We start from the raw sequence: 23,251 nt of genomic DNA, 5'->3' as shown, positions 1-23,251 counted from the left end.
TTAATGGAGTCCTTGTTTGACGGAGACGAAATGTACAAGTGTTTACGTTCATCCACATGTTTATTTACAATAAGCTGACAAACATCATGGGATGGCAATACGCAAATATAAAGATGGCTGTAGTGTAGCGGACAGAAGGTATAAAAGGGAAGTTCACTGACGGAGCCGTCATATACATTCAGGTGATTTATGTGAAATGGTTTCCGACGTGATTATGGCCGCACGACGGGACTTAACAGACTCTGAACGCGGAACTAGACGGATGGGACGTTCCATTTTGAAAATCGTTAGGGAATTCAATATTTTGAGATTCAAAGTGACACGAATGTGCCGAGAGTGCCAAATTTCACGCGTTACCTCTCACAATGGACAACGCTGTGGTCAAGGGCCCTCACTCAACGACCGAGAGCAATTGGGTTTCCGTAGTGTTATCAGTGCTAACAGACAAACACTGCTTGAAATAACCGCAGAAATCAATGTGGAACGTAAGGCGAACGTATGTAGGACAGAGCGGCGGAACTTAATGTTAATGAGCTACGTCATCAGGCTATCAACGCTAGTGCCTTTGCTGACAGCACAACATCGCCTGCACCGTCTCTCCTAGGTTCGGGAATATATCTCTATTTCAGTTGGTATGAGCTGATGGTAGGGTTAGACAGTGGTGCAGTAACTCACGAAGCCTGGGAACAAGGTTGTCCACAAGACACTGTGCAAGCTGGTGGTGGCTCCCCCATGTTACAGGCTGTGTTTACATGGGATGGACTGGGTCGTCTCGTCCAACTGAACCGATCGTTGACTGTAAATGGTTATTTTCGGCTACTTCGAGATCTTTTGCAGCCATACATGGACTTCATGTTCCTCAGCAAAGATGGAATCTTTATGGATGACAATGTGCGTCGTCACCGAGCCTTAACTCTTCTGAACAACTCGAGTGAATGATTTGGCCATCACGATCGAACGACATGAACCACATGGGACGCTTATGGGACATAAGCTAGAGGTCATTTTGTGCACAAAATCCGGCGCCGGCAACACTTTCCCAATTATGAACGGCTATAGAGGCAGCATGGCTATATATTTGTGCAGAGGGCTTCCAACGACCTGTTGAGTCCATGCCACCTCGAGTTCCTGCACTACACCGGGAAAAAGGAGGCCCGACACGATATTAGGAGGTATTGAATGACTTTTTGTCACCTCAGTGTACCTGCGTTACGTAAGGGTTAAAAAGAGGTTATCCTCCCACGATTAAACATTACGGGCGTTTCCGTGTTGCAAGAACAATCTCCGTGTAAAATCATTCCAGAACGGCTCTGCTCATCTACCATTAAGCGAATAATGCTTTGTTCTGTCTTTAAAATAGCACTGTTGTCAGCACTGTATTGTTTGATTTTAGCATTGGACGGCTTCAGTTGTGAAGCCACTGCGGACATAGACTGTTGAAGAGCGATAAGTGGCGTATGTGTGTGCGCGCGAATGACCACAGACAGGGTTAACAACAAAAACTATAAGTGCACTTAGAGATCGCTTTGGAAATGTCAAAGGCAGGCTGCGTAGTAAAAGTAAGAATAAACCAGAGGACAACCAGTATCGCCATCCCTCATACAGTGCAAACTGTCTCCACTAAAATCCATTCTAAAAATAGCAGCTGAACAGCAATTACCTCGGTCAACATTGCGAGCGCATTAAAAAAGATTTAGGTTTTGAACCGATGTTTGTCAATGAGTAAGCTCACCAGTACATGGAGCAGCGAGTTGTTTGTCAAGATTTGTTGGTAGAGTTTTCAAATGCAATTTCTTATTCAAGAATGTCGTTCTCTGATGAATATACGGTATACCGCATTTCAGACAAGAGGAACGTGGTTTTCTACACAAGAGAATTAGAAAGGAACTAGTCTCATGATGTGAGCCGGGGTGTAATCACAATACATGCTAGGCCTCTATTGCGCCGGCCGGAGTGGCCGAGCGGTCCTAGGCGCTACAGTCTGGAACCGCGCGACTGCTAAGGTCGCAGGTTCGAATCCTGCCTCGGCCATGGATGTGTGTTATGTCATTAGGTTAGTTAGGTTTAAGTAGTTCTAAGTTCTAGGGGACTGATGACCTCCGATGTTAAGTCCCACAGTGCTCAGAGCCATTTGAACCATTTTTTAGGCCTCTATTTTTTTGGAAATTTGAATCAAAATTCTTATTTGGGCCAATTGCAAACGCGGCTAATACCACAGCTCGAACACGAGGAAAGGACGGATCGTCGGTCAGGCTTGCTGGTCTAGTGGTAATAAACGTGTCTGAAATTCAAAGGGTTACTATATCATATCTCGGTCTGGCCACGGTCTACCTTTACCCTAGCCTTCAAGTCTCAATGACTTGAAGAGTCCAGATTGAAGACCCTCAGCCAAGTATGGTTGCTGGAGTAACACGCTTTACTATTCAGGTGCTTGAGCTCCTCGGTGAACAATTTAGATGCTGCAGAATTTAGAGTGATTCAGCAACATTTCCGGCTCGACTGAGATCCTCACCACACGTCCTTGCCTCACCACACTACATAACTTCCTACAGAGAGTAAGCAAGTCCCCTGTGGCTCAGCAAAACTAATGAAGAACTGTGCAGAATTCTTGAGGAGAACTTTAGATGCATATCTCAGGTGATGCTCTGCAAGACGCCAAGGGGCACATGGCACCATGGTACGTATCCGATACATACATAGTTTTCATATGTCCCCCGTTTACAATATGCTGTTTTGACTAAGGAGTACGTTGACTTTTCAGACACACTGTAAATTATTAACCTTCCTAACAGAAAGCACTGATCAAAGTAATTTTTCTTTTTTTTTTCAAAATCGCAAAATATGCTCACTGTTTTATGCGATCATTTTTGTCAACACTACCGTGTACCAAAATTAAACTCCAATAAATTAATAAATCCAGCCAATATAAACTAGCCCTGAACTATAAATGAGAGCACAAGTACGATTAAAGTTATTGTCAGTGATTGCCACACCTGATTATTAGATTTCCATTTTAAATTCTTCATCTGAAGGTCTATCTAAACGTAGGTGGGGATCTCACTGAGTGAAGGTTGAGCAGAGGTTAGCCAAGCTTGGGAGTTAGCCGGCATCTGGCCATTAAGAGTGGCTCTCAGAGCCTTTCCAGAGGATAAAAACCGCAAATGGAAGAGAGCAGATGAAAAGTTCCGAACAGTATATTGCATACTGGCCAAACTCCTCATAGAGCCGCCGTCTGTTTTGTGTCCTAAACGTAGAAAGCCACTGTGTTGTGTTTTTACATAAGCAGTCCGTGGGTGCGAGGCCACACGCTGTAAGCGTAGAATGATGTAGTGCAGTGCCCTACCGTCAGCAGGAAAAAGAAGCCAGTATTTTGAGAAACGCTAGGACCGAAACAGTGGTATCTGAAGTAGGGTGAGGGCGGAGGTGATCTGGACGTTTTGTGGTTGAGAACGTGGGACCTATAGTCTGAAGGCTGGTGCCAAGTTAAGTGCCTTGTTCTTGACTCTGTTAAGAAGTAGTAAGTGCAGTTACTGTTGTGTAATATAAATAAAGTCTAGAATGCGTGGAAAGAAATCGCTATGTGTACTTTGAGAAAAACAAAGAATAGTATAGATGGTAGGAATCAGGAGCTGCTAGTTTCTGAACTCCAACACGGAAAAGCCACAAGACTGGTTAATTATGTTTAAACTGATATGGAAGAGAGATTTTTGCATTATTAGAATGGACCTGACTGGTCGTGTAACACGCCTGGGGGTACAAATGGCGGAGGTCCCTTAAACTGAAATCTCGCTTCGACTGTGCGCGCTGTTCACACCACGTACCTGATACTCCCACGGTGGCCGTATTGTTTTCCTCCACACTGCTGCTGGCTTGCCAGAGATTATATATCTAAATATCCAAGTGGGTTTATGGGAGCCACTCAACATTAAACACAACACTGTCCTACGTCTGGTATTAACAACTATACTCTGAGACGATAATAAAGTCGCAGGTTGCACTGTTTACATTCTAAGTCATAAGTGTGTACGCCAATTAATACTCATATTTTTGATGGTTAACTGTCCACAATATCACTTGTACGAGCGTACGCGAAACCGAACACGGCGGGGGTGGTTGTTGTTGATGCGGAAGCCGAATAATCGAACGAGAGTTCTTACACTCGTCACGCATACACAGATATCTGGTACCAGTCCTCCTTAACACTAGTAATAATATAACACTGTTCATACAGTTAAATTTTAAGTTCTCAGTTCTCTGAGCGTAACCGTCGCGGCGCGTCCGATAGTTGATGATGCAGAACGCAATGACCGAACCCACGTTCTCACTCTCGCTACAAGACACTGCCACTTAATGCTTTCTTTTGTGGTATATAGTATTACTGATTCACATTAGTTCATCTGGGAGACCGAACACGGCGAGGATGATGGATACTGTACGGTATGACACGTGACGAGTGGATATTCGAATACGTTATCGGCGGCACTGCTCATATTTAATTACTTCTTTGCGTCCCTTTTCACTGAATTCACTTCCATATCTCATCACTTCACTGTAATAGCACATGTAGCAACACTTGAACGTCCATAATAATACCTTTCACGTGTAGAGCTACCTACAGCACAACATAACAGCTCCGTGTCCCGTACTCGACTCTGCAACCAAGCCACCGATATGACAATATGCTTAAATACCCGGACGAAAAAGTTTTCGAATTGTCGAAGAGAATATCATAATGCAAATTATTCTCTCCTGCAGGAGGTTAAAGAGATGGTGTGTGGAGACGGGGTATACTGCCCCATCCCACGGGTATAGACCCATTTCCACATTGTGAACCAGACAGTAGTTACTCACAACCATGAAAACATAAAGAACAGTATGTAAACAGTTGTCAGATAACAAAAAAGATACATAACAAAAGAACCCTAACTACAGTGCAGCCTGTATAGCAAAACACAGTTACAAAACAGTGGATAAACAAATAGATAATACAATAAGACACAAAAATATTAAGTCCCTGAAATAGAAATGTCTATAAACATAAAAGGTTAGATATGATAGACAGGTGCCCTAAAAGAAAGAGATAAAAAAATAGTAGAAAACATGCGCATTCACTGATTGTCTTGGTAGACGCTATTAGGCATAAAAACTAGAGAACCTCCATCAGCACTAGGCAGTCAAAAATCCAGTAAAAGAATAAGTTATTTCACAATTCACAACACTGCGTCACAAGGAAGCGTTTTTTGCACTGAAATTGGTGGAGAGTGGCTGTAGCGTACATGCTGGGCTGACAGGCAGATGGGCAGTATAATCGTATGCCCGCCACCCTCGTCTCGTGGTAATGCTTCCATTGGCGTACATGAAACAGGTTAATCACGCTCTCAGTGTCGACCTAGCAATACCAATTCGACCTACTCATAATCTGTTACTACTACAGAGGATATTACAAGGTTCTATATGACATAGGATATTACAATGTTCTATACGACATAATAAACAGATAGGCTAATGATAAAAGGATATGTGGATCTTCTCTAAGTTAAATTTAGTTACTAAGTGAATAATACAAAAATTAATAGCAAACATTAAGCAGGAGTTGTAAGAAAGTTTTTAAATGAGAAACCTTTTTGAATAGCAAAACCAATAGACACAAGTAAGCCCTCAAACCATATCACTGTATGGGCAAGAAGAAACGTAATACATATAGTCTAGATGAACAGATAGAAAGTGAGAATATATATATATATATATATATCATCCTAGTTAAATCTCACTCGATTAGAATGTCCTCATTAAACCTCATAATAATCAGAAATGAATGTTTGTACTTTAGGACAATAACAGCTGACATATATATTGATTCAGACACGTCACATATAACAATCAGTCATTAATCTTGCTCACTATGGTATGGTTTAATGTTTTCCACATGGTGTTGGCCCTCGCATCTACCTGACTTCGCAAAAACCAATTCAACATATTAGGACATTTGATATCAATAACACGATATGGACCTTGGTATTCACGATGGGACATCTTACTTTCTTCGTTCAGCTTGCTAGAATGTGTGTCGGTTTTGATTACCACAAGGGCACCGAATTCATACTTGATCGGTCGCACGATCTCATCATGTCTTTCTATAGCCAATTCAATTTTCCTGTCCCACGATCGATCCACAGCGGGAGAATGATTCAAGTTGTTGGAGAATATACTTTCAGGAGGCTGATTCAGCCGGATTTCATATGGTGCAAAACCTGTCACGGCATGAGGTAGGCTATTGATTATACCCTCATAATCTGTTATACACTCCTTCCATTTGCTATGTTTCCTGCTACAATATGTCCTGAATTCTCTCAGCCGGCTTTGAGGCCAGTCTGTATTTGGCTATCAGAACCTGTTCCACACCATTCCTGTGCGACATCTCCTTCCACTCCTTTGATACAAATTGTGGTCAATTGTCTGATTGCACTTCCTTTGGTTTGCACACCTGCGTAAAACAGTCGTTTTCCATTCTAGCTCATATTGCCTTATCAGTTGCTTTCCTCAGAACTTTACATATTTTGAACACACCTCTAGCACCATCATGAGCTGTGTGAAATTGCCACGAAACTTAGGCAGTGGACCAAGTAAATCAACGAACACAATGTTTTTGATTCCATCAGGAATTGTGGTGTGCATAGGTCCCTGATGGATAACAGTAGCTCTCTTTGTCTTCTGGCATACATCATAGGACCATAATATCTTCCTAATCTTTTTGCTCAAGTTAAAGAAAATACATTCCTTCCTTAGTTTTTCTAGACATTTGTCTTCGCCAAAGTGGGCATTACTGAAATGCGTGTACCACACCAGTAGAATGTTCCGGAATGCACAATTTCTAGTCCTGTGACGATTCAACCACGTGGCGGTATGAAATGTTGTGATGAATAAAATAACAGTTTCTCAATTTATCTTCACCAGCACATCTGTATCTCACCTTCACTCTCTTCAATGCAGGATCTTCATTTTGCTCTCGTCGGATATTCTTAAGTAATTTGGTAACAAATGACTTGTATTGAACGCCCTTGATCAAATTAATGCTCAATGCCTGCCATTGTGGTCCATTAACATTTATATCACTAACGCCTGTGCTTCACGTATGTGTTTTGGTTCCCGTATCGGTAGACAACACTAAATTGATATTCTTGTAATGCACGCGCCCATCTGCTGAGATGTCGATGGTATAATTTGCCATCAAGTAGGAAGGCCTTATGATCTGTGACTACCTTGGTGGTTCTACCAGCCAGGTAATATCTGAATTTTGTGAAACCCCACAGGACAGCAAGTGCCTATCTGTCTGTGACTTATGTTGCTGTTCCAATTTAGTCAGAGCCCTGCTTGCAAATGCGAATGTTTTAACGTTATCGGAGTCCATTTCATCTAACTGGTATAAGTGCACTCCTAATCCATAGTCTGAGCTGTCACACGCCAAGTAAAATTCCTTGCTCAAGTCTGGGTGCGAAAGCAGCTTAGGATCGCACAGCTGTTGCTTTATTTCCTCGAAAGCACCTTGGCATTCACTTTTGCAATCCCATAACATTTTGATCTTCCGCAGGTTCAACAAATGGGGGTTACTAAGTGACTGACCACTTATGAACTACCTACACCATCCAAATAAACCTAGGAAACCTCTTAATTGCTTCTTACAGCGTGGTGCAACAAAATCCTTGACTGCTTGTAGTTTGTCCTCATCTGGTTTGATCCTCTGTGCATTGACGATGTGGCCAAGAAACTTATCCTCACTCTTTCCAAAATCTGATTTCTCCAAATTCGCTGTCACTCCTGCCTTCTCAAAGGCAATGAGTACTTCTTCAAGCGTTTTAACACGCTCTCCCCAGTCTGCAGTTGCTATCAAGATGTCGTCAACGTACACAATTACCTTCTTACTCAACTTCTCACCCAGTACCTTATCCAATGCTCTAACAAAGGTAGAGGTGGAAATATTAAGGCCAAATGGTAATACACGATATTGCCAGCTTCTTCCTCCATACAGGAATGCAGTGAAGGGTCTTGAACCCTTACGTAGAGGGACCTGCCAGTATCCCAGTTTGAGATCAATACTACTGAATACTCTTGCCCCATGAAACTTTTGGAGTAACTCTTCCAAATTCTCAGGTCTGTCTCTTTCTGGAATAATAATTTTATTCACTGGAGACGTGCAGTACGACTCTGACATCGACATTCTTCTTTTCCACAACGTACAGTGGGCTGTTACATTGGCTACTTGACATTTCTATTACTCCCATTCGCAACATTCTCGAGAGCTCTTCTTCCACTGGTTGTTGATATACTTTCCGGGATGTGAGGTCGTGGTCCAAGAACTTTTTCTGCTCCTTACGTTTCGTCCAGGACTGCGCTGAACTTCCTCAGAGGCGCTGCTCCGCTGAGTCTTGCCGACTGACTGGTCGGATGTCTGAGAGCGACTTATATATTGTGAGAAAGGGGGGCGTGGTTCAGGTGACACGTGATGAGCAGTGATAATCCATAGCAAAGATAAGGTTGACTATCGATTACCACCTTGTCAAGATAAAAATTGTTAGCAATTTTGTAGAGCCACTGTCCATATATCGCTTAGTTTCATAGCCTCCTCTTTCCTATTAAAATTATCGTGATGTTTATAAATTTCAATAGCTTCTCTGTATAGGCGTGGATAGTAATTTAACGTTGTAGATAAAACTTCGGTATCCGGAAACTTCACTTGGTGGTTTCCTGGTTGAAGAGCATGTTCCGCTACAGCTGATTTTTCTATTTTTCCAAGTCGACAAAGACTTTTATGCTCTTTCAGTCGCGTATTTACGCTTCTTTTCGTAGTACCAATATAAACTTTCCCACAGGTACATGGAATTTTATACACACCACATGTCGACAGAGGAGGGCGTTTATCTTTCACAGATCGTAGTACTTGACTTATTTTCTTTGTTGGTTTAAAGACCGGTGTTATGTCATGTTTTCGTAAAATCTTACCGATCCGATCTGTTACTTTTTTTAATAAAAGGGAGAACTACTGTATTTTTCTGTCGTTGTGGTTCATTCTTATATTTTGGTCTTCTGTTCCTTGGACACAAAATTCTATTTATCTCTTTTTTTGAGTAGCCGTTTTTTTCATAAACCTGCTTCAGATGTTTCACTTCAGCATCCAGATGTTCAGGTGTACATATCCGTTGCGCTCGATCGACAAGACTTTTTATGACACCCCTTTTTTGTTGTGGATGATGATTAGAATTTTTATGTAAATATCTGTCCGTATGTGTTGCCTTCGGAAAAACTTTATATTCCAAGCTTCTATCAGACCGTCTCATAACTAAGACATCCAAGAAAGATATTCTGTTATCCTTTTCTATTTCCATGGTAAACTGTATTTTTGGGTGAATTTTATTTAAATAATCAAAGGAATCGTCCAAGGCCTTTCTGCCATGGGGCCAAATCACAAATGTGTCATCTACATATCGATACCAACGAGATGGTTTGTTATTAGCTTTTTCTAGAGCTGATTGTTGAAGTCTCTCTATGTAAAGATTGGCAATCGCAGGGCCTAATGGATTACCCATTGCTACTCCATCAAGTTGTTCATAAAATTCATTATCCCACTGGAACTGACTTGATGTGAGACAATGTCTAAAAAGAATAGTCAAGTCTTCTGGAAAAGTATCCGCTATGAAAATCATAACTTCGATAACAGGAATCATTGTGAATAAGGACACAATGTCAAAACTTACAAGAATATCTTCAGGAGCCACAGTTAGTCCCTCTAGTTTTTCAATAAAATGACGCGAGTCTTTTATATATGAGTCCGTTTTTCCAATAAATGGTTGTAAACAAGTTGTTAAATATCTTACTATTTCATAAGTGGGACTGACTATGGGTCTTAAAGGAAACCTATTTTGTGAAAAATAGAAAAATCAGCTGTAGCGGAACATGCTCTTCAACCAGGAAACCACCAAGCGAAGTTTTCGGATACCGAAGTTTTATCTACAACGTTAAATTACTATACGCTCCTATACAGAGAAGCTATTGAAATTTTTAAACATCACGATAATTTTAATAGGAAAGTGGAGGCTATGAAACTCAGCGATATATGGACAGTGGCTCTACAAAATTGCTAACAATTTTTATCTTGACAAGGTGGTAATCGATAGTCAACCTTAACTTTGCCATGGATTATCACTGCTCATCACGTGTCATCTGAACCACGCCCCCCTTTCTCACAATATGTAAGTCGCTCTCAGACACCCGACCAGTCAGTCGGCAAGACTCAGCGGAGCAGCGCCTCTGAGGAAGAGCAGAAAAAGTTCTTGGACCACGACCTCACATCCCGGAAAGTGTATCAACAGCCATGTCACCCGGTCGTGAAAGCCTTCATTCTACAATCTTCTTCCACTGCTTCAAGTTTCGATTGAGGTATCGCATAAGGCCGTACAAAAAATGGTCCATTCTCCTTCACTTGTAATTTCCACTTAGCTGTCTTGATTATAACAGTTTCACTCGAAAAAAACTTGCTTGTGCCTTCGCAGGACCCTCATCAATTCTTCTTTAGGGTCTCAGTCTTGATGCTCTAATAATTGGAGTTTCCGTTTGACAACAGGTTCAATGTCTTCTGTGCTGGTCTTGCCTTCCCATCTCCCATTCTTCTTGCTCAGAGCTCCCGAATCTCCTTTCACAGCGCTTTGGGATGTTCGTCGCAGATCGATATCACAGCGTAGCTTAGTCGTTCCAACTACTTCTCTGACATCGATGCTCTCTTTAAAAGTAATAACAACTTCCGTTCCTCCTTTCTGCACTTGCACACATCCTTTTCCAAAGTTTAATTGAGCCTTTTGCTCACTTAACCAGTTTACCCCTAGGATTATGATCAATGCCAACCCGGGGAGAACTGGCGCCGACACTCCCTAATCTTTATCACCAAGCTTCATTGTGACTAAGATCTGTTCCTTAATAATCTTGCTCTTTGCACCAATGGTACCTGATACATACTACATGTACAGTAAAATTGGGTATCCTCCTTCCTTGTTCCAACCACTTCGTATAGAGGTTCTGACAAACTGCATTTACCTGGCTACCAGAATCCACTAAAACATCGATACGAGTATCAAAGATTTCTGCTACAATGATAGGCTGTATAGCTTCCACACGGCCTTCTCCAACTCCTTGCAATAGGCCTTCCAAAATCTCTGTCACTTTACCCATCTTGCGAATAGACGTAATTATGGGCGCTCCATCCTCCATTCCTGATCGGGCCGCACCAGGAACCTCCTCTAGTTTTCCGGGGTTCCTTCCCTATGCTGCCTGTTCGGGCTATGATTTGAGTTTCGTATCTGGTCGTCTGATGCATCGTGCCCTGGGTTCCGATATCCGTAGCCGCCACAGTGTCCTGTGTGACCACCATGGCCATGGAAACTACCGCCATATCTCCTGCCATTACTATTATTCCAATGTCGTCCATTATGTCTATTGTTATCTGCATTGGATTCGTTGTTCGATGATACTCTACTATCAATTTCTCCTCCTCCTTTAACTCGTGACTCATGCAACGTGTCTAATTGTCCTAAGGCTGACTTCATTGCCCATATGTCATCTCTAGAAATCAGTAGCAACTTCTCCTGAACTCCAGATGGTATTTTAGTTTTTATCAGGGATACAATTGCTTCTGTCGTCATTGGTTCATCTAAATACAAGTTCCTCTCATAATGATCTTGAAAAAATTTCTTTAAGTTCTAGTGTCACCCTCGTACAGACCGTTACGTACTTCATTTTGCTTCCGTCGCTACCAATAGTGTTGCAATAATTCCTTTTCAACTTCCGCAAAGGTTGTACATTTAGGTCCTGTTCTCATACCCCAGGTACCAGCTTCACCTTCCAAACTTGCTGCAACAAAGCATACCTTTCTCTGCTCGTCCCATAATTCAGGTAATACGCCCTTAAATTGATCTAGGAAACCTGAAGTGTCATCTTTCATTTGGTTCGAAGTTCTTAAAATTCCCTATGCCAAGGAAGACCTCATCAGTTTGTATACCAAGTAAGCTACCTCCAGCAATGCTTCCATCACGTAATAGTGATTTCACTCCGCTCTTCACCTTCTGGCCGACCTGTTCCTTAGTCTTGCCTACCTCACTGTGCACCTCTTCTACTGGCCGTGCATAAGCATCCTGGTTTAGCGCAACACCTGATATCATGTGTTTACAGTGTTTCACTTCCTCATCTAGTTGTTCGAATTGCTCGTCGTAAACCTCAACCTTTTTAGTAAGTTCTTCCTTTACTTCCTTAACTTCCGAGTCTACCTTTCCAAAACGTTTAGTATTGCCTGCAATGTTCTCCTCAAATCTAACGGTAAGTTCATCTATCCTTTGATGACTTGACTCAGCCAGCTTCTGTAGAGCCTCATTAGTCTCATAGATCTTTTACTGAGTCGTTCGTTTATCTGCTCTACCGACCGCTTAACATCTTCCTTCTGATGCATAATATCTTCCCTTAGTTGTCTGTTCTCAAGCTCTGCCGATCGCATAATATCTTCCTTTAATTGTTTGCTATCTTGCAATAATAATTTCTGGTTGTCTACTGATCGCCTAATATCTTGCTGTAATTAATCAAAATATCCACGGGTGTACTGCCGGTCTATAGTGTCCAACGGGCACAATATTTCGGCAATCAAACATGTCGCCATCATCACCTGATGATGGCGACATGTTTGATCGCCGAAATATTGTGCCCGTTGGACACTATAGACCGGCAATACACCCGTGGATATTTTGATTATCAAATACGCCGGGAGAAACTCAAGAATCACATCTTGCTGTAATTGTTTATTATCGTGCAGTAATAATTGCTGGTTGTCTTGCAATAAAGTTTAGAGTATGGCAACGATGGACAGGTCAGACCTAACTTTACAATTACCTTGTTTGGGCGTCTCCATGATTGGTCACGACGCTGTATTTCGACATCCCATCTCTATTGATAAACTACTGTCCCCTATACCGGAATCCTTCGACATTTCACTACTACTTGCTCCTATTTGCGTCTCCACCTGATCATTTTCACCTAAAGAGTGTGCTTTCACCTCCCTGTCTACTTCAGTTTGCACCAACCTCATTATTTGCCATATTGAATCACAGATAAGACACACAACGGAGAAATAAACAAATCACAATAACATTCGTAGCACAGAACAGACGGCAATAACCATAACCAAACAACAACGCCGTATGCATTCAACGCTGTAATTCGTGTTCAGAAGCAGATACAACATACAAGAGCATGTAAAAGAAGAAAAATGAAGAAAAAAGAATGAAATATAAGCTAAGGTAAATACAGTTCTGCAACTGTATTAACTGTTGTTAAAATTTTAGACCACTAAGTAAGCAGGGTCTGGCGGTGACTCTTACTTTACTGTGTGAACGGCTCAGTAATTTCTCTTAATTTTGTGAAACAAAAGTGATTCAACTGTTACTGTTTGTAATTACTTAACTACCACTTAATTACTCTCGTTGCTTCAGTTGCGTGAGGTAATGTTGTGATGCGCGACTTGCGTTGTATTCTGGCCCCATAGTCGCATCTGTTCCGTAGCGCCGATTCAGTTGACACCGTGCCGCTTTCAGCACTGCACCCTCTTTGCAAAGCGTGGAAATGTTTGCAGCGTCGTTCCTAGGCACCGCTTACGTCGTATACGGTGATGGCTACCGAAAAGTTTTCACTTTTGCCTATAGGTGACACTAGTGTCGTCTACCGTAATGGCTGCCAAATAAGTGTTCACTTCAACATATAGGTGCCGCTGGCGAAGTCATAAGTATGGAGTATGTTTACTTCATAGCACTAGTTCTTTGCACTGTCAAGAATCGGACGAGAATATTCACTGCGTCACAAGTACTTTGGCGTACACATCCTACAGCTCGCGTGACGCCACTCAACAGTCCAAATTAACAGTCACTGTTTATACACAAATAGTTCACTCTCCTAATTAATTACACGGCACTTCTTATCTGAAAAATGCAGGTCCTGAATACACGTCACCATGCAACACACCCGGGGGTTAAAATAGTGGGGGTCCCATAAACTGGAACCTCGCTACGACCGTGCACCCTGTCCACACCACGTACCTGATACTTCCGCGGCGGTCGTATTGTTCTGCTCCACATTGCTGCTGGCTTGCCTGAAATTATATATCTAAATATCCAAGCGGGTTTAAAGAGCCACTCAGCGTTAAACACGACACTGTCCTAAATCTGGTATGAACAACTATATTCTACGGCGATAGGAAAGTCGAAGATTGCACTGTTTACATTCTAAGTCATAAGTGTGTACGCAAATTAATACTCGTATATTTTATGATTATCTGTAAACAACATCATTTGGACGCGCGTACGCGTAACCGAATGATGATGCGGAAGCCAAATAATCAAACGAGAGTTGTTAAGTTCGTCACGCTTTCACAGATATCTTGTACCAGTCCCCATTGACAGTAGTAATGATCTAACACTGTTCATACAGTTAAATTTTCAGTTCTCAGTTCTCACTTGTACGAGAGTGCGCTTAACCGTCGCGGCGCGTCTGATTGTTGGATACGGAACGCTATGACGATGACCGACCGCACGTTCTCACGCTCGCTACAAAACATTGACACTTAAATGCTCTCTTTTGTGGCAAATAGTATAACTGATTCACATTAATTCATCTGGGAGACCGAACACGGCACAGATGATTGATGCAGTACGGTACAACACGCGACGATTGGATACTCAAATACGTTATCGGCGGCACTGCTCATATTTAATTACTTCTTTGCGCCCCTTTTCACTGAATTCACGTTCATATCTCATCACTTCACAGTAGTAGCGCTAGCAGCAACACTTGTGCATCCACAATAACACCTTTCACATGTAAAGCTACCTACAGCACAACATAAGAGCTCCGTGTCCCCCGCTCGACTCTGCAAAACGCAGCCGCTGGCAAAGATACTTCGCAACCAAGCCAGCAATTACATTTTGAAACGTCCCCTTTAGAAAAATTTATACACGACTGTGCTTAAACTGACACACAATATTTTTTTAGCGCAACGCAATCTGACTTTCAGTAATCCCTACAAGAGAATGGCCCTGACTAACATTAACCTATATGTTTCACAAATCACTTACCTCACAAAAATCTTCGCTACTCGAACTACTGCAATACAGCGAGCGCCACTACTGTCAGCTAACTAAAAGATTCAAACTACAGAAGTCACTACTGATAGGCACAGTTAGCAAATGAAAGATTTTAATAGAGAACAAACAATGTATTTACCTTAATAGTCATAATATATATATCAGTTCATGACACCAATTCTTACAAATTTCAAAACTCCGCCATCTCTCTCCCCACATCCACCACTGCTGGCGGCTCACCTCCAACTGCGCAACGCTACGCGCTGTTAGCATCCAGCTGCCGCTGTCCAACACTACAATAGCAGACAACAATGCAAACCAGCCACAGACTGCACACGGCACAGCCAGTGATTTTCATACAGAGCGATACGTGGCGGCGGCGTTACCAATATAAAAACCTAAACAGCCTACTTACATAGCCCCCATGCTCCCCACAAAAAAATTTACTAATTGTTATGGGGAGTGGCCAATACAGATTTGAAAAAAATTTTCATAATTACAATAACAAAGATATCAAATGCACACATTTATAATGTTGGTCAAAAGCTAAAATTTTCTCACAGTCCATAAAGACAGTCCTGATCATTCATCACAGTAAAATTGTAGTTTTTTCTGAAAGTCTGAGCAATAAAAGAAATTGCACTTGGAAGTAGTGGATTTGTAAGCAGTCTTGAAGAAGTAGTGTTGTCCTTCCAAAGGAAAGACAGTGCTGACTCTTGACACGCAGACAGGTAATGGGCCACAATAAAGCAAACCCACAGCAGAATCAGTCGAAGTTTTGGAGAATATTGGTAGGTAGGTCAACACAGAGTAGACCCACTGTAGTCCTAGTAGACATTATGGTATTGGTGGGCCACCAGAGGTGCAGACCCACTGCAGTCCTTGTAGAAATAATGGTATTGGTGGGCCATCGAAGGTGCAGACCCACTTCAGTCCTTGTAGAGATGGCCAGCAGCCATTTGTTGCGACTGTGCAGGTGCACAATCACCATCGGAGAGTCTTGTGGACAATATAGCAAGTCCATAAACCACCACTTGTGCATTCACAATTTTTTTTGGAAATGTCCTTAGAATGAGCAATGCTGTTAACCAGTCCCTTGCTGAATTATTAACACACGTGCAAACACTATCACTCCCTACTTCTCACATATTGTCCATATACTATGACCAACAGAAATGTGTGCAGTGAAATGTAATTTACAAGTTACTTAATTTGATGAACTGGTGTCAATTACAATTTTATAACATAAGGATACAATAACAAAGGTACAAAATATATTATAAAAGAACATAACAATACAGATAACATTTGTAGTAATACAGGCTTTACAAAAGAATCGAAATAACAAATACATCAGTGTTACAAAAATTATGACATAAATACATACATAAAAGATCAGAATAACTTTTGAAACATCAATTTCACACATGAGCATTAGAACAAAACAGAATAAATAATGTGTAAATAACATGTTGTTAATGCAAATTATATTTGAGGATAACAGTATTCCTCATCATAGTGAATGTAGCTTAGTATTAGAAGAGCAAAAATTCTATGAAACAGTACACAGAGACAAGAAGAAAATAAATACACAAGGGTACACAAACACATAGTGGGATAACACAAAAGGAAAGGACAGGGTTTATTTTCAGGGTAACATTTGGTACTGCAGTCCAACCCAAAACTTCATACCATAGATCATCCGTCTTATTTCAACATTTGGTCCAGCCAAAAAAAAAAAAAAAAAAAAAAAACCTCTTTCAAAAATAGTTTTTCTCCACTGTACACAACTTTTTTGGCCAAACCATTTTCTTATAGCTTCTCAATGATTTTATTCCAATTCATCATAGTTAGTTTCTTATATAGTCTACCCCCTCTTAAGCTAACTTAAACCTACTGAGCTCAGATGCTAAACTAAGGGACAACGCTATGTAGCAGCATAAAACAATTAATACAAACAGCAATGACCCAAAAAAATGCAGATTTGCAAAGCGAGGAGCGGTAAATGTAATAACTTATATCTAAACATGACAAACCCACAAGCATAAAAAATAGTACAGTAAAAATGTTTAATACCTATGCCACATCTTAACACTAGAGTGATGCATCACAAGAACATACGCTAGCAGATTAGTTACCAAATCGTAAAAAAAATATTTTTGCAATTCCTGTGAACTGAAATGTCTATTTGTGCTCTCTTTTCCAAGAAAGTACATTATAAATTGATTCTTTACTGGGTCTGTAGACAGAAAATAGTGATATTAGTACATCTATTAAATTTTATTTTAACCAATGCTGCACTGCAGATAGAAACTGGATATTAAACAAAATGAGCAATCTCTCAGCTAGAAAGACAATAGATATAAAATGTTTCTTATCATTTCATTTCAGTAAATATCATAAATTAAGAGCTTCACAGTGTAATCATAAGTTTTCAAGTTTCGGCGTGTCGTATTTGCGATGCTTTCTACAAAGTAATGTCAATAGCGAGGTTAATGGCCTCCTTTTTTTCTCCACCTGTGCCTCTGAAAGGCACACACTAATGACTTTTTGTCAAGGCGGCTAGCACACCTGGCCGCTCGCAACGCATTACGTCACGGTCACCTACCTTTCTTACCGAAATATTTACGACAGCAGTTTTCGCTACAGTGACAGTCTCATGTAAAATTATTCTCACAGGTTGAGAATTTGCGTTACCAACGTGTAGAAAATAAAATCCTATAAATATAAGAGTGTCCAAAAATTTATCGACAGCATTGTAATACATTCACACATGTACACACATTCCATAACTCTTAAAGTACGATTCTTGTTTCACAAACCAGAGTCCCTAACCACTACTCATTATTCCTTACCTTATTCGTCCACACTTCTTCAATATTTCATCATGACAGATATGTAGCATAATCAAATAACTCATATAGCATCAGCTTAAACATACATCAGCAGCATAATTCACATCGTCGTCGTAATAATAACATCATAACACCTCAGTCAAATCTCAAAAACGTCATAGCTTTCTGCAATAATTTCAAAACCTAAAAAAATTCTCTGTCATGTCAAAAGTGTCATCTACCTCAAATGTACTTTAACAATCATGATCCCATACCAAACACATCATTCAAAGCTCTCATAGTATGACAATGGTTCTGAAAAAATATGAACATTTCACAAAGTACAGACAAAATACAATTTCCTAAGTGTGAAGTTATCCAACGGTGTAATTACGTAAATATCTGTCAATGATGTAGTAAAATAAATGTTTGTCTCTCTCAGTTAAATAACCAGATAGCTGTGTAATTTATGTGTTAGAGAAATATGGTACCGATGTGTAAAGTTGAATAAGCAAATACCATATTAGCTAGGGCTCCTTGTGCTTGCCAAGCACATGGTACACAAAGTAAGCGTGCACCCCGTGAGGATTAATGTAATTATATCCTCAGGTGTTACAGATTACAGCAATGGAATGAAATGTATCACGGAAAACCTTTGTATCATTGTACTTCAAAAATCTTTAAAAATAAATATTTTAAGTACAAAATTAATCACTCAAATACGTGAACTGTAGCGCTAAAATGTGCATCTTGTTGTAAGATAATCTCTGTGGAAGTGTCGTAGTTATCGTCCTCCGAAAGCTACGTTCTGTAGAAGTCAATGTACTTACCTCATGATAAACAAAAGTGAAATGCTTTGCGTATAGATATCGTAGTTACTACGCTTATTGCCGTGATGAAGTAAGTACTGTACTGTAACGTATACTAAAACATGTTTTCCTTTCCAGAAGAATTCAGAAAAAACAGATACACCGCAAAAGCACAATGTAAATTGTGTCACACATTAGTAGCGTCGTGATATAATTGTGTAGCTGTCAAAGAAACCAAATACTAAGTCATCTTTAATCCCACAGAAAGTACTCCAAATAAAGAATGCCTTTTCAAGTAAACCAAAATGTTGCATGAAAATCTCATTAGCAATGCCGGTATATGTTCTAAGTATGTGAGCCTTATAGTCGTTACGTGATCGTGCAACTAATAAGCAAGAATGTACAAATAACAACACTGTGTCGTCTGTTCACTATAACAATACATTCGTAATTTCTGTTTGAATAAGTTCTCTTGGTTCTTGACTGGATATTTAACTTCAAACATTGCAGATTATCTTTCAATAAACGGTCTTACATGTGAAATAGGGTGTAAAATTTTACTCTACCTAGCACGCAAAGTTTCAACTTCAACGCAATTATCATGTGGAATAAGATGGTAAAGAATATTGGAGTTTTTCTCAAAGTTAGCGCCTATGTTATTTTTCACTGAGCCAGCCGGCGCACGTGGCTGCCTGCGGTGCGAGTCATTGTCTGCTATCTCTTTGTTGGCGTGCGTCATTATTTGGATTAGGAGACCTAACTTCTACAAATTCACTTTGCCGAGAGGGCCCAGCTCTGTTTGAATCCCGCCAGTTCTGATGCAATTCAGGTCTGTCGTTACGATCATATCGTCTGTCGTCATGTCGGTAATTTCTGTAATTAATTTCTTGTCTGTCACGTGGTGGAGAATTTCTCCCTGAATCGTAACTGCGCGCTGGACCGTTGCGTCTGAAGTTATTCCGTCACCCTTGATAATAATTATTTTGGTTCCCGTATTGTCTGTTTCTCTGATTGTGTCTGTGATATTCATTACTACGGAAATGCGATCTTTCTCTGTAACTATTACTCTGCCAGTGGTTGTCATATGGGTGGTGTCTGTTTTGGTCACGATTTGTCTTGTGAGAATGGCCTTGTCGTGTCCAGTTATTGTTTCTTTCATCGCGGAATTGCGACGGATGTGACCTGTAGTGATTGTTGTGTTCCAGTTTTCGCGTTCCGCGATTGTCAGTGTCAATTTCTAATTCTTTTAAAATCCCCTGAAAAGCTTCAATGTCGTCTTTGCAACGTCCTGCCAAAATAACATGCCGTAAATGTTCAGGTAATTTGATTAAGCAAATGCGGATGAGTTCTGAGGGGCTGTATGGGTTTGACAGGTACTGAATCTTGTAATACATGTCTTCAAAATATTTCACAAGACTGGAAAATTCAGATTGTTCGAAATGTTTCATCATTATGATGCCATGTTTTACTCGGTCTTGTGTAGCTTGAGACCAATATGCTGAGAGGAAGGTATGATAAAATTCTCCTTCACTGTGACAATCGTGAATGACCGATCGCATTCTTACAGCTGGTTCATCCTCCAAATAGCCACACATAAATTTTAATCTGTGTTCTAATGACCAGTTGGGAGGAAAACAATGAGAGAATTGATGAAGCCATGCTTGTGGATGAATGTCGTTGCCAGAATTCTTAAATGTTTTGAATTTACGTGTAGTAATGAACAGCTTATAGTCAAAATCATCATGTCGGCGAGTCGCATGTCGGTCATTGCTACATCGTTTCGGCGGTTCCATCTCAAAATTCAGTGTACCTTGCCAATTTCTTTCATGATTTCCAAAATGCCCGGTGTTATTATTTTGTGGTTATTCTGTATAGCTATGTCCGTCTTCCCGTGCTGATGGGGTGCGAGTGTCCTCTGAAATATGTAATTCTTGTATTACTTGAGCCAACTGATCTTGTACTTCCCGCATTTCTCTTTTGTACTGTGTGTTGATTTGATTTTGATTCTGTTTGAATTTTCTAATTTGTTCATACTCTTCAGTGTCAGTGAAGGCTACAGGTTTTCGTGTCATTCAGATCATCATTTACCTTTGTAGATAAGTTAGTGAACTATCTGATAGTTCGGCTACTTTATCCGATAGTGAAATTATTTCCTCTGTGTGTCTTTCTGAACCAATTTTCAGTGTATCTACTGTGTCCTTTAAGTTCGCTTTAGTTTTTGCAAGTTGCGTAACCGAATCGGTAGATGCAATTGAGTCAGTTTTAGCTTGCAAGGTCTCATGATTTTCATGAACAATAGTTTGCAGTTCTTTTATGGCTGCTTCGTGATTCTGTAATGCATTTTCATACCGCGAAAAAATAGGTTGGAAATGCTCACAAATTTGTATTTTTACGTCATTACAGACTTTTTGACATTTCGATTCGATGTTATGTAACTCATTAGTTAAATATTCACGTGTTTGTTCAAGTGTGGTGTCTAACTTTTGAAGCTTTTGTCCCATTGTGTCTAACTTTTGAAGATTTTGTTCCATTGTGTCTAACGTTTGAAGCTTTTGCTGTGTTTGTCTCTGATTTTGTTCCATTGTGTCTAACTGTTGCTGTGTTTGTCTCTGATTTTGTTTCATTTGCTGCATTAATGGCAATAATAATGTATTAGTGTCTGGAATCTGTTCCTCTATGCTTTTCGTCACATTTTGACAAGCAGAAAATGTGTCTTGACTTATTTGAGAAAACGGTGAGGACGCAAAAACTGAATGTACAGTATTTCCTAGATTGTGTCCTGTCGTTTCGGATTCCTGGCGCGAGCTGCTGCCGACCGATCGATCGATAATGCTTCCCTGTTCACTAATTGTTTCACTGTCTACACCATTATTTGCAGCCCGCTCCATTTCCCTGTGCACTATTACCAAATTACTACTTTGAACATTAGTTTATTCATTACATGGTGGCGCTAACACACTGCTTTCGTCTTCACTGTCATTTCTCAGTTTACTTTGCAGCCTAGTATTACGTTTTTCACACGCCACTTTTGTCACAATATTTCACACGACAACAGAGAAAAACACAATTTGAAGAACAAAAATAAGAGAACACATTAACATAGCACTGAAAATAATATCTAGGTAATTGCAAGCGCAGCTGCGAAATACTTGGTGCAAACCTACATGCATGCCACAACTGTTTTACTGTACAACAATGAAAAACTACAACTACAGAGGAAATTCTCTCTACAATTACGCGCTAGCAATAAACAAAGGTTACATTAACTACACAAACTACAAGAAAAAAAAATCAGAATATTCCAGTGAGGTATCCTCGGCGAAGGGTCGACATATGAAACATCCCCTTAGAAAAATTTATACACGACTGTGCTTAAACTGACACACAATATTTTTTTAGCGCAACGCAATCTGACTTTCAGTAATCCCTACAAGAGAATGGCCCTGACTAACATTAACCTATATGTTTCACAAATCACTTACCTCACAAAAATCTTCGTTACTCGAACTACTGCAATACAGCGAGCGCCACTACTGCCAGCTAACTAGAAGACTTAAACTACAGAAGTCACTAACTACTGATAGGTACAGTTAGCAAATGAAAGATTTTAATAGAGAACAAACAATGTATTTCCCTTAATAATCATAATATATATATCAGCTCATGACACCAATTCTTACAAATTTCAAAACTCCGCCATCTCTCTCCCCACATCCACCACTGCCTGGCGGCTCACCTCCAACTGCGCAACGCTACGCGCTGTTAGCATCCAGTTGCCGCTGCCCAACACTACAATAGCAGACAACAATGCAAACCAGCCACAGACTGCACACGGCACAGCCAGTGATTTTCATACAGAGCGATACGTGGCGGCGGCGTTACCAATAAAAAAACCTAAACAACCTACTTACACATTACCCTCACAGTCAGCATCAGATGATCATTGCTTTTGGAACTCAATATCAGGCAGAAGGCTCACTTGCTGTTAAATGGAGTAAAAGTTGTGCTTCGTGCAGGGAGCGCTACGAGGAGTTTAATTCCATTCCAGACTCAACAAGCAATGCTTCAACCAAGCATTCGCATCCAGGCTCTCGGGAGAACAGTTTTTGGTGCAGGCCAGAAGACAGAACTTTCAGCCACCACAGTCGATACTTGCAAGCACCGGTAACGGTAGATTATTATTATTATTATTATTATTATTATTAAACATTTTTTTAATTTTTTATTTTGAGGTATCGGTCTTCTGACTGGGTTGATGCGGCTAGCCACGAATTCCTCTCCTGTGCCAATCTCTTCATCCCAGAGTAGCTCTTGCAACCTACGTCCACAATTATTTTCTGGATGTATTCCAATCTCTATCTTCCTCTACTGTTTTTGCCCTCTACAGCTCCCTCTAGTACACTGAAGTTCTTCCCTGATGTGTAAAAGATGTCCTATCATCGTG

This window comes from Schistocerca gregaria, chromosome 1, assembly GCF_023897955.1.
Source record: "Schistocerca gregaria isolate iqSchGreg1 chromosome 1, iqSchGreg1.2, whole genome shotgun sequence".
Lineage (NCBI taxonomy): Eukaryota > Metazoa > Arthropoda > Insecta > Orthoptera > Acrididae > Schistocerca > Schistocerca gregaria.
This window is presented reverse-complemented; position numbering follows the sequence as displayed.